At 48.4% G+C, this 16,448-nt stretch overlaps 1 long non-coding RNA gene across 1 annotated transcript; it reads right to left on the bottom strand.

Moving 5' to 3' along the window:
- Positions 1-6,325: 6,325 nt before the first annotated feature.
- On the bottom strand, positions 6,326-10,876 carry LOC123926493. Its single transcript, XR_006815279.1, has 2 exons — positions 10,723-10,876; positions 6,326-6,482 (listed from the first exon to the last, which is right to left on the bottom strand). It is a non-coding gene; the product is annotated as an uncharacterized LOC123926493 (long non-coding RNA).
- Between the last annotated feature and the right edge of the window lie 5,572 nt (positions 10,877-16,448).

Raw genomic sequence — 16,448 nt, 5'->3', positions numbered from 1 at the left:
TGATGGTTGCTTGATGCCTTCAAGTCAGATGATGTGCTGGGAGCCCAGAACATAAGGAGACATCATTTGTCAGGGTGTGGAAGAACACAGACCAGTGTTCCTAACCGTGGTCATTCTTACTAGAGCAAGGAGAAGGCTGTACATGCAACTCATAGGGATACCGGAGTCTCTTTTAGTATAAGTATGTCCCAAATATTGCATGGGACATGCCTACACTAAAATTTTATTTGTTGTTTATCTGAAATCCCAACTAAATGAGGCAGCCTGTATTTCCATTGCTAATTCGGCAACCCTAAATCCAAGATACACAAGGGATCCTCACGGTCTGGAGAGTAGCCTAACCCCGAGTCCTGTGCTCTTTTCCCTGTATGGTCCTGCCCCCACCCCCCGCCCCCACTGGATTCCAGGCAGGGCTGATCCTGCTAGAGTAACAGATGACCCTGTCTGCAACCCAACTCCTCACCTGAAGAGTTTTCATCTCCAATTATTGGGGGGAGGGGCTTTCCTTTTCCTGTGGGAACACGGCTATGGTCTCATGATGAAGTCTGTGGGAAGATGGATTTTGAATTTTTGAACTCATTTTACTGTCAACCGCACTGACACACCTGTTTTGCATTAAGGAACAGATAATGGTAAAATTTTAGAATCTGAAAATGCCAAATTCCTTTGGGCGGCTGGCAGGAAGCTGGATGGTGAGTGTGAATCCTTTACATGTTTTTCTCATGTTCCGTTCTGTCCTCACACATAGCTCTCTCCATTTTATCCTGGAAGCAGGAGGGTCTGTCCCTCCTTTCCCTTTTAAGGGCTTGACTGGTAAGACCAGAATATGAAATGTTGGGCAGGAAGGCAGCCGTATTGGAAAAAGAGATCTTGTGGAGGGCCACACTTAGAAGTCAGTATTGCTTTTAGCAATATAAGGATCCCACTAGGGGTCCCACCCAGGCAGGAAGAGTCCCTCCTTTTGAGGGCAGCCGTGATCCCGCAAGGAGTGAAGGTATCAGGGAGACTTGGCACAAGACCTAGGTGCAAGTGCTTGCCAACAAGAATGGGAATTCAAGTCACAAAGCCAGCCCGGTCTACAGGGGAAAGACCTTCCCTTTAGTCACACTGAAAATCTCCCTCCACTAATTTGTTGAGTTGTCTAAAATGTCAAAATGTGGAGACCTGGTCCCAGTGACAGCCAAGTGTTATCAGCTTATGTGTTCCCAATCAGACTTTACCTTCAACTTCTTTTATTTTTTTAATTAATCAAAATGTTCCAGTATTAGGGGACTGTACCCTAATTCCATTTAATTTGGCACTCTAGTTCTGTCACCCCTTACAACAACAAGTTCCTTGAGAACTATTTGACTGATTCCCTCAGCTCTTCCCTCCTTTCTTCTCGCTCTCTGATCTCTTTCCTTTTCCTCTCCTTATACTGTGTCAGCGAAACCGGTCTTGACAGGGGCCACCCCAGCCCTTACAGGGACTTCACATGCCCTCTGAAGTCCTGTCGGAGCTGGTTCTGGGCTCCTGTCTTGCTCAGGACAGGAGACCTCAGCCAGCATCCTGGGCTGCCTGCTCAGGCCCCACTCCCCAGGTCCGAGGGCGCTCAGGGGTCTGCAAGCTGCTCTTCTGAATGCAGACTTTGTGTCTGGATGTGGAGAGCTGTTTACAGCTTCTGTAGGCCCAAGGGGGCTTATTTGCACAGAGCTCTTACCTAAGCAGAGCTGGTTCCAAGCCCCAGGGGCCCCAGGAGGGCTGGCGAGGCCTCCCAGCAAGGGCACAATTAGGGCGCTGTGGAGAGCCATTGTTGCCCAAGTCAGCTCTCAGCTTCCCAAAACAAGCCTCCGACTAGAGACCCAGGCTTTCTGCTTGTTTGTGTCAGCAGGTTCTCAAGTCTGAGATTTCCCTGTGGAGCTAAAGCCTTCGCTGCAGAACCGTATTCGTCATGTGTTTATGTGTGAGGCGGATTCTGGGGCACGCTCTCAGACTCTCCCTGAGCTGCCAGTCAGGACCAGATGTGAAGAGAGACACAAATGGGCACTGCGAGGTCTGGGCTTACCAGACTGACAGGGGATGCAGGAAGAACGCTGAGCTCCCTTTCTATCTGGTTTCTATCTGGTTTCATTTTCAAGGGATTCCAAAGCCTTAGCAATTTGGTACGTGGCTGAGCCTGCGGCCATCCTTCTGCGGAGGTTGGAGGAAGGAACGGTGGCTCTGGTTTTGTTCTTGTGTTGGCATGATTGGTCTGCTTCACGTTCCCCAAGTATGACTGGGACGAAGGGGAGGGCTCTCTAACACAGAACGTCGCTTTGGGTCTGTACGTTGGAAGTGGTGGCAAGGGATGTTGATGGTTGTTGAATACAAGGTATCACATTTTTCTTCACGGACACGTGACGGCGGTGGTGCTGGGGTTGGCAGTCGTGGCCGGGATGATGGGGATGAGGTGGGTGGTGAAGAGGAAGAAGAAGAAGAGAAGAAGGGGGAGGGACGTGTGGTAGAGAGAATGACATACTTCCAACATTATTGCTCCTGGTTCTGAGACCTCTTCTTGGGCCTAAAACATGGCTCAAATGGTGTCCGCTTCCCCTTGGTGCTCCATTAACTCTGATTTCACCAGCACTCGCAAACCCTGAGTTTTTGTGCACAGCGGCAGGACCAGAAATGAGCCGAAGGTAGTCATTTCTCACAGAGTTTCCCGGTCTCGAGGTCACTGGGAGAGAGTCTGATCGCTTGTATGGGTCATCAGTCCTTAGCTCACCTTAGCAATCTTTAGATGCAGAAAGAAATGCCGGTGGGAACTAGAGTACTTTGTACCCAGTAGCTACTTGAGAAAAAGCATGCACTTTGGAGCCATCTAGATGAGAGTTCAAAGCCCAGGCTTTTCATTTCCTAGGACTTTGTACTCTTAAGCCTGACTTCCTCTTCCTTGAAATGGAACACAACCTACCTTACAAGACTGCACAGATTCTATGAGATGGGGCCTGGCACATAGTCAGTTCTACATATAGGTCAGCGTCTGTGGGGCTTACCCCACTTCCAGGATGGGGTCCAAGGCAAAAACACGATGCTTGAGGCAGTTTTGTGCTCACTTTCTGCTTCTCTCAGCCAGAACCAGTGGGCACTTCCTGTCCTAAACATTTTTCAGGAGCCACGTTTTCATTTATTAAGAAGGATCCTGATTCCTGTGACTTAGGATAACAAAGCTTCCGACATCAAAACAACCATTTCTAAAGACAGAGGGAGAAGATTGGGCCACGCAAACGGTTGTTTTTTTCAAATGCTGCCCAACTGTTTTTTTCCACAGAATGGGCTGGTATTTTGGCTGATTGAACCATGTGAAATTATTCTATAACATTTTTTTTTTTTTTACACCATCAGGATGTCTTTCTTGATGTCTGCCCCAGGTTCTCTTTGCTTATGTCATTCCATTATACCTACTTACGCTGTCTGGAACTGAAATAAAACATCTAGATTCTACCACTTGGATTTGTACCTTTCAAATATTTATAAACCGTAGTCATGACTTCATATAGCCAATCCTATACATATTTAATTTCCCTTTATAAACAAGTCCTAGTCTTCTTAAATCATTTATTTCCTCTTCTGAAATCCTTCCAGAGCTGCTTTTGCCTTAAGATGAAGAGGTGCCCCTGGGTGGATTGTTATCAAACAAACTTTAAAAAGTACTTGTTCTGGAATCTGAGGCATGTATGAAAATCACAGATTCCCTGACCTCATCCCCATTGATTCTGATTCATAATCCTGGCGTATGGATCCCAGCAACCCAAACCCACACATGCATGGTCCCCAGGTAACTCATGAGGGTTCTCTGTAGACCATGCCCGGAAGCACAATGTCACATCACAGTGGGTATGGAAAAGTGAACAGTAAACCATGAGATTCCTGCTTTCCAATTTGTAATCACGTGCAGGCCTATCTTCCTGAAATTACATCAAGACTTAACCTTGCTCAGAGTTTAAGTGTTCCCATGCCCTTCAGTCAAATACTCACATCGCCTTGGTTTTTGACTGCAGATGGCCAAACGTATCCATTAGAGAGACCTGGCCAGTTTAACTTCTAGAAGGTTCTCCCACTTCCCCGCTCTCCAGGTTCTGGGTTGAGGGGTGAGGGTTGTGGAGGGTGGGTTTCATGGCCACCTCTGCTGTCCTAGACGTCTAGCAATTTTGCATCCTTTAGGGTTACTGTTTCCTACCTCTGTTTTTTTGTTTTGTTTTAATTTTTTATTCCTATCTGTTTTTATAAGAATATAACTCCCATTAATATTTCTTTGTTTCTATGGCACATCGTGCTTCACAAAATACCTTAAGCCCCATGATTACACCTGATCTTCACAATAGCTTGGTTTCCACTTTCCAGATGAGGCAATGCTCAGAGAGAACTAGTAACTGGTCTAGGGGTTGATAAAAAGTGAACAGAGGACCCAGGGCTTAAAATGACAGATTCTTTCGCCACCTCTACCTTATGATCACACTTCTCCAGGCTGTTGTGTTATCAAACCTATACTCTTTGAGTGTTGCTGATTAGTACATCATACGTTTGCTTCATTTAGGTATCTGTTACTAAGCATAGCTATTTGGGGTGAACAGGACATATCCAAGAAGCGTATTTTTAACCCACCACTTACTCACTGCATCGATGTTGTCCACAATTACAGAATAGCTCATAATCCTCTAAATTTTATTTTGAAAGCGAAAATAAAAGACAGTGGCAGTTTATTATGTTGCAAAGAACACCATCATTAGCCTCAAGGGTTCAGCCCACAAGAAATGCTTTGCTGGGTGACCCCATGGGCAGGAGAGGGAAGAAAGCGGGGCTCCCAGTTCTTGGATGAGGCCTAGGCCATCGGTATCGTTTTCCCAGGCTACTGGCAGTCAGTGGATCATAATCAAAAGTATGTATTGGAGGGCACCAGACTGACTTGGTCAGTAGAGCAGGCAATGCTTGCATAGAGCTCACACACACACACAGAAGTTTTTATTGGGGGCGCCTGTGTGGCTCAGAGAGTTAAGTATCTGTCTTCAGCTCAGGTCATGATCACAGGGTCCTGGGATCAAGCTCCATGCCAGGCCAGCTCAGTGGGGAGTCCACTTCTCTCTCTCCCTGCCTCTCCCCCTGCTGTGCTCTCTCTCCCTTTCTCTCAAATGAATAAAGAAAGTCTTTTAAAATAGTTATTGGACACTATGTATCCAAAGTCCATATATTAGGTAATACTAAAACAACAGAATAGCAATATAAGAGAATCTAGGTGCCAAGTGGCTTGTGAGCCTTTGAACTTGCTGTTCTTTACCATCATTCATTCATTCATAGAATAAATATTTTATGGAACACTTACTGTGAACCACACACGTGACTGGCTCCTGGGGCTACCACAGTGGACAGCACAGACCCACCTCAGCCCACGAAGCTAATGGTGTTATAAGGGGTACACACAATTCAGGGAGCGTGAATGCAGGAAGAATAAAGGGCAAGGTGTCATGCCTGCACTCACAAGGGGCTTCCGGACAGCCAGGACAGAGCTGTCCTTGCCAGGAAGCTGCATTTGTATCAGGGGCCCATTGCTCTTGTGTAGATTGATTCGGGGTGGCCTGCAGAGAATGTGGGGAAGACATGGCCCTCAATCCCTTTGGCACACTGAGAGTAGTAGGGCATCCCTGTTTTACACTTCTACTTCATTCTGCCTGAAACCTTTTCCTCCCTGCCCCCATGAGCTAAATTCCAGTGTCTGCAGGTTCTCCAGCCCTCGCAGTTAAGAGAGTCACGTTAGACAGTCCAGCACTGGGCATGGAGGCATCCTGTGCACATCCTCATCGTCCCTCACAGGTGTCCCCCGGCAGGTTGTATAAAACCACACCTTCCTTACGGTGCAACTCTTACCCAAGCTCAAATATTCCTGAGGGGTGTACTCAGCCCTCATCTGCTGTGTCAGGTTAATCTCTAATAAGGAAACTGTCTGAAAATCACTTGGAATCACTAATGGGATTACCCCTCCCCAGTAAAGGCTGAATTATTTAGGAGCTCCTATGGGTGGAGTCTATCAGAAACGTGGATTGAGTCAGAAAGTTTCCATTAAAAAGCTGCTTGGCGGCAGCAGTAAAGCCCAACAGGGTCAGGACTGGAGAGTCGGGAGGGGGCCAAGTCAGACAAGTGCTAGATCAGAGTCTGTCTGTTTTGGGTGTGTTTTTTTTTTAAATTTCTAATAGTTTGTTCTTCATACGGTTTTCATTAATTTTGATTTTTTAAAAAATATTGCATTAATGCAGCAATTGCTATTCTTGGTATTGACCCAAAGGAGCTGATGTAGGTCACATGACAACCTGCGCCGGGGTATTTCTAGCAGCTTTACTGATAATTGGCAAAACCTAGAAGCAACCAAGCTGTCCTTTAGTGGGTGAGTGGATAAATAAACGGTGGTTCATCCAGACAGTGGAATGCTAGTCGGCGCCAAAAAGGAATGTGCCATCAAGTCCTGAAGAGACCTAGAGGAAACATTAAGGCACATTACTGAGTGAAAGAAGCTGATCTAAAAAGTCTGCATACTGTAGGATTCCAGCTACCTGGCATCCTGGCAAAGCAAAGCTATGGAGACAGTAAAAAGATCAGTGGTTGCCAGGAACTGGGAGGCAGGAGGGAGGAATAAGGGAAACACAGAAGATTTTTAGGGCAACGAACAAGTTACGCTGTGCGATCCTACATTATACATTCGTCAAGACCCACAGAGTTTGCAACCTCAAGAGTGAATCCCAATGGAAACTCTAGACCCAGGGTGATATTGATCCATCAGGGCAGGTTCGGTTGTAACAAATGTCCCCCCCGCCCCGCCCCGGTGAGGATGTTGACATTGGGGAAGTCTGAGCATGTGTGGGGCTGGGGGTATATGGAAAATCTCTGTACCTCCTGTTCATTTTTTCTGGGAACCTAAAACTGCTCTAAAAAAATAAAGTCTATTTAAAAATATCACTACAATAAAAATGTTGCATCAGGATAGCATTGATTTTGTATTACTGAGGCTTTTTTCTTTTCTTTTGGCACCTTGCCTTACATTTTGTGCCTGCCCTCCTTGCTAGAGACCTCACAGGGTCTGTCTTCCAGGACGCATGTTGCAGGGGCTACTCAGACCCCCGTGCAAGAGCCTGATGTCAGGGAGCACTTAGAATGTGCTGCTAATCCTTAAGGCTCCTCCTGCTTCGCTGGCTCTCCTGCCTTCAGCTGGCCTCCCCTCCCCGCCAGCCAGCAGGGTGAGCGTTCCCCATCATGCTCTTCCAGTTGCTTCTCTCCAAACTCGCTCTCTCCCCTTCACACCGTCGCACCTCTACATCCACACCCAAGCTGTGTTCCCTGTACTCTGCTCTATCTACCTCTCCCCTCTCTTGCACTCACGACTGACTTATTTTTAACAGAAGACGTTTTTAAATGCTGGCCTGCTATGAATCCATCATTCGGGCAGGAAAGGACAGGCTCACTTGTGACATTGAGACAGCTCCCCCACGAAGACCCAAATCCTCTACAGATCTCTCTTCTGTTTCTTCCCTCCGGAGTGTCCCCTGGACCCCACAAATGGTTGCAGAACAAGAATATGGGCTGACTGTGGAGGGGCCATATTGTCCCATTTCTCGTGGCTTCCTACCCACCACGTGCTGGGCACACGCACCAGTCCACAACCTCACATGATTTCCACACATCCCTGGGCTGCTCTCATACAGAGAACCGGAGGCACAGGCCCACAAAGGTAGCTCAATCAATCCCACAACCGATCACGGGCAGACCAGACATTTAAACCTAAGGTTTTTGACCCTCCGTCCTGTGTTCATTCCATTATTCCATGAACTCTCCCCTCTACTACCTCTGAAACCCCCCATCCTTCCCAAGGAAATCACATGATTGTTGGAGCTATTAGCATAGGCCAAGACTGACGTTCTAAATAGCAAACTTTTAGGTTTAAAAAGGTCAAGATAAAAAAAAAAAAGGTCAAGATATGGGGCACCTGGGTGGCTCAATCAGTTAAGCATCTGCCTTCACCTCAGGTCATGATCCCAGAGTCCTGGGATGGAATCCCTGCTCCCTGCTCAGCAGGGAGCCTGCTTCTCCCTCTCCCTCTCTCCCTACCCCCTGCTCATGCTCTCTCTGTCTCTCAAATAAATAAATAAAATCTTAAAAAAAATTTTTTTATAAAGCTCAAGATACTCTGTAGTTCCCTGTAGACACATGCAACCACTGAGAGAAAACTCTCCCACTTTTTCCCTCTGCATGAATTTATTCAGCAACTTTTTTCCAGCCCCTCTGCAGAGCCTTTTATAAATTCCCACTTGGAGTGCTGCGGAAGGAGGAAATAAACGTTCCAATGAGGTCTCTGTGACCGACTGCTGTGCGCTTTCAAAACGCAGACACAACACCAGTGAGTATGTGTGCGTGTTATGTTTCTCAGCTGAGTATCCTCAGGAGCTAGGGACATTCATTTTCCACCCCAGCATGCAGACTTGGTGGGAGGGCAAAGGCCCTCAGAGAGTCCATTGTTTTCCTTGCCTTTGCCGATAGCATGAGACCAGCTCGTCATGATGGCAAACCTCCCAGACCCAGCGAAGAGCAACTGGGAGTTCAGTAATGGGAAGTGGTAAATTGTAGAAGACATTTGCAATCTACCCAACAGAAGTTGTGCCTTTTCTGGGAAGTTGAAATGCTGAATGCCCGAGTGCCTCATGGCTTTGCAGGCCCGAGCAAGTGTGTGGGGCTTAGTGCCAGGAGCAAAGAAATCATTGTGACCACAAGCCACCTCAATCCATAGCTGAGATTCCCAGTGAGAATGACTGGAAAGACTCCATGATAGGGGAACCCTAAAGTAATTCAGATCAGGGAGGCAGGGAATGCCCATCCTTGGTGCGCTCCGGGGCTCAATGGTTACAATGTAAGCTTTTGTCAAATACTCATACAGGGGCTTGACAGAAGTCATTTCAGATCACCCACACCCCAACATGAATGGGGCAGGTCTTATTATAACCCTACTTTAAAGATGGAGAAATTGGGACCCAGAGAAGTCAAGATCAGACATCTATTAATGGGGGGGGGGGTGTTTAATAATCCAAATAGTTCTGTCTGATTCTTAACTAACCTGTTGTTGACATCAGGCTCTTGGGCACCAATGACAGCAGGCATCCCAAGCAAGAGGTCACCTTTCATTAATTCGTTCAACACCCAACCAACACCCAGCGAGCCTCTACACTGTGCCAGGCCTTTCTCTTGGCACCGAGTCTTCCCTGTTGAGAGAGACAGGAAATGTGTCTTCATGGAACTTGGAATCTAATGGGTGAGCGCCAGGGTTGCCACTTAAGGCTGGGTTGTTTGGGTCTTGCGCAGTCTCTTGGCCAAGTAAAAGTAAAATTTAGCTCACATTCTGAGAGCCCCATCCTCTGGAAGAAGCGATTTTTAAAAAACGTCCCAAAGCACTACGTGGAATGTGTAGAAGGGCCCATCTCCCTTATACTTTTCAAGCCAATGTCACCCTGGGAGAGCCCCATGACCACCTGCAGTGCCAGGAAATGTGAATCTGTCCCAGGGCAGACTCTGCATGGTAAGGAGGTCAATAAGAGTATTTGGTCAAGAAATCAAAATCAGGAATCAAGAAAGAGTAGCTCAGTCCATTTGACCCCAACTGATGAGGTCCATACCCACCTTCGGGAAATCTTGGCCCATCAACCATGATTCAAAACTAATCCCCCCTCCCCAAGAAAAGTACCTCGATTAGTAACATTTCCTAGAATTCCCAAAAATGGTACCTCCATCTCAGCAGAGGGCTGAGCCCTTGCTTGGCCCTGGACCTGCAGGCCTTCTCTCTAAAATATCATACCCCAGGGAAGCTGAAAGGAAGGCTCCCAGAGATACCTTTTGCAGCGAACCAGCAAGAAGAAAACTCAAGGCAACATTAAACCCAAAGCCCAGTGTCCCTGGGAACAGAAACAGAGACTAAAGGGAAAGTTCGTTGGGAAGAGGAATGTGTGTGCTAACTTTTAGATTATAATTGTATAATGGCTTATATTTATGAAGGCTTCGTGTGTGGCATATTGCATAATTTGTACAGAAACCCTAAGATGATCACTTTTTGATAGATGAGGAAATGGATAACCAGAGAAAGCAAATCATTTGGCCAACATCACATAGTTAGGAATTGGCCAAGGTAGAGAGTGGCAAGTGAGGGTCCCCGTGACTCAGGCAACCGGTGATTAACTTGCATTCTGGCTTTGCCAGGGAAGTCCTCAGCCCTAAGATAAAGATAAAGGAAGTGACATAAAGGGAATGTGGCTAAGAAGAAGTGAGGCAAATGGAGAGAGGGGAAAGCAGAGAAGCAAAGGTAGCAGAGGGCGGGCCCTAGTAACTTCTGGATGATAAGGAGAGACAGTTACTACAACTGTCTACAACCCGGCTATAAACCGGGTTGATTAGTGTCAGCATCTAGAGTAGAAAATGTTCCAGCCAGAAAGGACCTTGGTGTTCTCCCCCAGCCCCTCCTGCACAGCTGAGGAAGCAGAAGCCCTGAGACATCCAGTGGCTTCCCATGGGGCCCCGGGATGTTCTCGAAGCAGAGTCCTGGCCAAGCCCTGGGTCTCCTGGCTCTCAGGTCTAGTAATTTCCACCTCCCCTGTATCGCTAAGATTAGTATCACCCAGAAGCAGCTGTGGTCGCCCCCCGGCCATCCAGTTATGTAGCACATGCCACCCGGGCACCCACCTCTGTGCGGCTTAATGAAAACATGGCCCCGGTCATGTGAGCCACAGAGGAATGGAAAATTCCAGGTCAGTGAGCAACAGCCCCCTCCAGGTACCCGTCTTCATCAGCCCTGCCTGCAGAGGCTCCCAGGCCCTTCTGTCCCACCGCCGGTTAATGTTTCACTTTGGTGAGACTTTCGGGAACAATGAGCGGGGAGCTGGCCTTGCGGGGCCAAAGGTAGGCAGCCAGCGGTGCCTGATGCAAATCAGCGTGAATGTACTTTGGATGAGAACCGGCCCGCCTCCCGCACAACAGCTGGGAAGCTATTCATAGGAAAGCATGCTATTTGTGTCTGCCTGGCATTTGAATTAGCCTCACCTAACCCTGCTGCCTTCCCCGCTGGTGTGAGTCACGCTCCTCCTTCCCTAGCAGGGGGGTGGTGGGGGGCAAAGGGGAGTTGCTTCTCCTCACTAGCTGAGGGAAATGCAGGGCCAGGACTGGCTTTTCCAAGGACACTTCTCCACCACCCCCTGCCCCCCGACGGGACGGGCTTCTGATCAGGAGAGCTCATTCTTAGTAACATCAGCCCGATTCTTCTCCATATGTTAGTGGTGTCTCCTGGGACCCTTTGTAATTTCCCCTCAGTCCAGGCTCCTGGGCAAACGCGGGAGGCCAGTCGGCTGATGGCTTAGGCTGTTCTGGAACAGGCTGGGTTTGTGAGAAAGCTGGTCGGAGCACCACAGGAGGGCAGCTCCAGGATGTCCGCTTGCTCCCCCAGCTCCATGCCATGTCCCAAGCTCCTGCGCTGGGGGCTGGAGGGCCGAGGCTGTGCGCGATTATGCCCCATGCTTGACCCTGTTCTCCCTAGGAGGCGCCACCTGTCAGCCCTCCTTCCCGTTGTACGGTGAAGCACAGTTTAGCTTGGTCCTCATGCGGAAGCTGGTCCCAAGTCGACCCTAGAGGCCCAGACTGGCCTTGGACACCCCTCATCCACGGATCCCTAAAAGGGGGCTCCCAGAGCCTACTTGGGGAGTCAGCTTCCCCCAACAGAGGCCCACAGAGGATAGTTCCCATCCATCTCGGACCCCAGGGAATGATGCCAGCTCTGTCCCCAAAACAAAGTGGCACAGGAGCCCATCAGACTACAGGTGTCAGGAAGGCGCTAGGTCTCATCAACATGGGGATAGGTGCCGCTTTGGAAAGATGGTCTAAGGACCCTGGGATTAAGAAGAGAATAGATGAATTCCTCCCAGGGGCAGGAAGGGAGGACAAAGGTTGGGAAGGTCATTTTAAGGGTGGACAGATCCGGATGTGTAGTAGAATATTCTAGGCCAAATGTTATTAACAAAGGCATGGAAATATATAGCAGCGCTTTGGGGATGCAACTATGACGGGGAACACCTTTGGCTGGGGAACAGAGCACTTGCTTCTAATAAACTCCACTGGTGGGGGTGCCTGGGTGGCTCAGTCGTTTAAGAATCTGCCTCCTGCTCAGGTCATGATCCCGGGGTCCTGGGATGAAGTCCCACATCAGGCTCCCTGTTCAGCAGGGAGCCTGCTTCTCCTTCTGTCTCTCTCTCTCTCTCTCTCTCTTTCTCCCTGACAAATAAATAAATAAAATATTTTTTAAAATATTTTTTTAAAAACCCTCTACTGGTTTCAAGGACTCTTCTCAGAAATCGATGCCTGGATTCACTTCCCCTAACAGTTCCAGAGTCCAGATATGGGTGAGTAGGCTTTCTGAGGAACAGGACAGAGCTTGTGCCTGGAACCTTGGACACAACCAAAGACACACTTGGAGGCCTGGCAAGAGGCCATGCCTGACCATGTCCCCAGCACTGACCAGCTAGGTGTGGGCAGACCCTCTCTAGTTCTTTCCCCCTCAGGTGACTAAGAACCTTATCATTATAAAAGCCGTAAAAATGCCAAACTTTAACCTTATTAAAGTCACACTGTTCTGGTCTTGGCAACCCTACTAGGATTTTACAACTCAGCCTCTTCGGCTGAAGTCCTTGAATAGCCCAAGGTCTGTCAGGGTCGGTGATGGGTGACTAATGTGATCATGATTGGAGCCAGCCCACCCACATTCCCAGCCTCCCCCGGCCCAGCCCCCACCAGGCTCACCGTGGCCTTCCATAATGGCCTTCTGTTTATTTACAAATGGAAACTGAGAAATTTCCACTATCCTGGACCCCGGGAAGAACATGTATGAGTGTCCCCTATAGCACTCACTGGCTGTCATGTTGTTTTCCTCTGGATGAATGAAACACAGTGAAATTTTTAGCTGTTATTGTAACGATTAAAACGTTAACCCATACCTCAGGAGAGGCAAACAGGAAAGTGACATGAGAGCCAGCAAGGAGGGGGAAGAGGAAAAGCGGGAAGGGAAGAGAGGACCCAAAGCAGAGAAGGGAATGGGAAGACACAGAAGGGAAGGACAGAGAGACAGTAGGCAAGCGGCCCTTCTCCCAAGGGCTATTTGGATCCAACAAGCCTGAGCACACTGAGGAGTCCTCTCCTGCCCGGGGTCACGTTAGTGGGAAGTCAGGTGAGTCAGTTCCTAAGAAGAGTCTTCCAGAAGCAGTTATGAACAGAAGGGTCTCCTTATGTTACAGGGGTTATAGACCCTTGAGGACTGGAGGAAAGAAATGGGCTTTCTCCGAAGAAAAACATGCACAGAGAGAAATTTTGTACCCAGTGTCAGGGAGTTCATCGAACTCCTAGCCCTTCATAAAAAACAAAGACAAAGAGTCCTGTTGTCCAGATGATGGTGTTTCAGCAGCTGGGACCACGTTCCCTCCATCAGACCCCCTCTGCAATGCAAGCCTTCCAGAAACAGGGTTGGGAAGATGGACAACAGAATTGTCACACGCGTCCTCTCTGCCAAGCCTGACTTGCGCTGTAAGAACGCAACCCTCAGGGCGCCTGTGTGGCTCAGTGGGTTAAACGACTGCCTTCAGCTCAGGTCATGATCTTGGAGTCCCAGGATCGAGTCCCACATCGGGCTCCCTGATCGGCAGGGAGTCTGCTTTTCTCTCTGAACCTCCCCCTTCTCATTCTCTCTCTCTCTCAAATAAATAAATAAATAAAAATCTTAAAAAAAAAAAAAAAGAATGGCACCCTTAGGTCCACACTAGGTCAGGCTTCCAGGAGCCCATGCCTGCAGGGTCCTCTCATCCACTCTGGGCCATCCACTTGCCCCAACAAGAAGTGGTGTCCACTCTGCACACGAACGTGTCTGAGTCCTTGAGACCAGCACACAGACGGACCAAGGGAGGGTGGCCAAACCACCCATGGGAAAAATATCGGTGACACGAATAGTCCTCCGGAGTCAAATTTTCGCCTCTTCCAGTGATTATTTTTATCAGGTTGTAGCATAATGATTTCATATTCTGTATCGTCAAAACCTGGCTCTCTGTGGACGTCATTGCCTTTGCTGAAATCAGGGGTCACTTTCAACAGGGCTAGAGATTTTCTTTCCTGTTTCTTGATCCACACCTGTAAACAATGTTGGGGCCAGAGTGGTTGGCGTTTATAGAACCCTGTGCACTGTCCTGTGGGCCAACACATACTGCCATTGGCTCCTTAAAAGCAGAGGGGGGACTTCAGGTTCTAGCTGCCCTATAAAAGTTAAATTATCTCTGTGACTGGAAAATAGTGCGAAGCCCAACAGCACACTCCACTTTACGTACTCAGCAAAGGAAAGAATTAGCTAATTCAAGGATTTTATTTCTGACTATATTTTTTTAAAGATTTTTTTATTTATTATTTGACAGAGAGAGGGACAGCAAGAGAGGGAACACAAGTAGGGGGAGTGGAAGAGGGAGAAGCAGGCTTCCCGCTGAGCAGGGAGCCTGATGCAGCGCTCCATCCCAGGACCCTGGGATGACGACCTGAGCTAAAGGCGGACGCTTAACAACTGAGTCACCCAGGCTCCCCTATTTCTGACTGCATTTTTAATGTTTTGAGATAACCATACATTCAAAGAAAGTTGTGAAACATACACATACGCTAGGATCAGCATAGATAAGAGGTAGAAACAACCCAATGTCTGTTGACAAATGATTGGATACAGGAAATGTAGTTTACAGGTACAATAAACTACTTTTTGGCCTTAAGAAGGAAGGCAATTCTGGCTTATACTACAACGTAGAGGAGGCTTGAAGACATATGCTCAGTGATTCAAGCCTGATACAGAAGAAGAAAAGTTGTAGGTCTCTACGACATGAGGTACCTCGAACAGGCAGCTCCGAAGAGACACAAAGTGGTTTCCACTGGCTGTGGCGTTGGCCACAGGGGCAGTTCGCGTTGAGCAGACACCGTGTTTCTGTATGGAAAGTTCTGGAGAGGGATGGCGGCGGCGGTTGACAACAATGTGAGTGTAGGTAATGCCCCAGAACTATGTGTCACCATGCACACTACAGGAAAGTAGTTTGAAGTAGAAATTGTGTGACTGCGGTTGACCCCCACTGCCACCAAGCGTGCAAGGAAGTCCTGCGTACGCTGCACTCAGCCTTGCCAATGGTAACTAACACCGGGCATAGCTACGTCACACTACCAGGACACGGACGCTGGGGCAATTCAGAGTCAATCCAGACTTTACCAGCGCTACAAGCACTCATGTGTGGATCCGTGCATGTGTGTGTGCACACATGCATGCAGGCACACACGCGCACGATTCTGTGCAATGTTCTCTCCTGTGTAGCCGCCCCCGCATTCAAGGTCCATAACCGTTTTGTCTGCACAAGGCTCCTTCTTGCTACTCCTCTCCAGCCGCACCAGCTCTCCCCTCGACCACCCTCTAACCCCTGGTGACCATGACGCTGCTCTTCATCGCCATAATTTTTCGTTTCAAGAATGTTACAGAAATGAGATCATATGGAATGTGACCGTCTGAGGTTGTTTTCTTCACTCAGCATAACTGTCTTGAGACCCATCCAACTTGCTGTCTGTATATTAGGTAGCTGCTTTTGTTATGGAATGGTATTCCATGATATGGATGCAAAGTTCTGATGACATTTTTATTCATAATATTAAGTAATTAACTGCTCAATTCTTTGTCCACACTAAACCACTGGTAAGTAGACTTGATTCCCATGTGGCCACTATAGGACTTGTGATCCCAGGGGCTCACTTGTGTGTCCCAGGTGTCTGCCCATACAGGGGTCTTTGGTCCACAGATTGTGTTTCTTTAAAGAAAGAGGTCTTGTGGGGCAAGCTCTTTGGCTTGCCGTCCTTCCCCTGTGGGGACCCAAGTGGACAGGCAGGATGACACATCCTGGGGACACCAAGAGTCACCAGAACTGGCACAGTGGCCAGACCCCTCCTTTCCTACTCTAAGTGCTGAGGCTGTCTGGGTGGCATCATGGGGCAGGGAGCTGGGTCTCCTCTAAAACGGAAGGTAATCCGTTGTTCAAAAAACATTGTTTCTGGGGTCCCTGGGTGGGTCAGTCAGTTAAGCATCTGCCTTCCGCTCAGGTCATGACCCCAGGGTGCTGGGATCAAGCCCTGCATTGGGCTCCCTGCTCAGCGGGGAGCCTGCTTCTCTCTCCCCCTTTGCTGTCCACCGTGCTTGTGCTCTCTCTCTCTCAAATTAAAATCTTAACAAACAAACAAACACACATGATATTTCCAGTTCTCAAAAGGGAGTTTTGTATTTCTCCCACCTGCTGCCACCTTTGGCCATTTCCTTGACTGTTGCCCCGCGATGATACAAGCACCCAGCCCCCGTGCCTAGCCCCGTGCCT

The sequence above is a fragment of the Meles meles genome, chromosome 1 (genome assembly GCF_922984935.1).
Source record: "Meles meles chromosome 1, mMelMel3.1 paternal haplotype, whole genome shotgun sequence".
In the NCBI taxonomy this organism is placed as follows: Eukaryota; Metazoa; Chordata; class Mammalia; order Carnivora; family Mustelidae; genus Meles; species Meles meles.
Note: the sequence above shows the minus strand (reverse complement) of the source record. Positions and strands in the feature narration are given on the sequence as shown.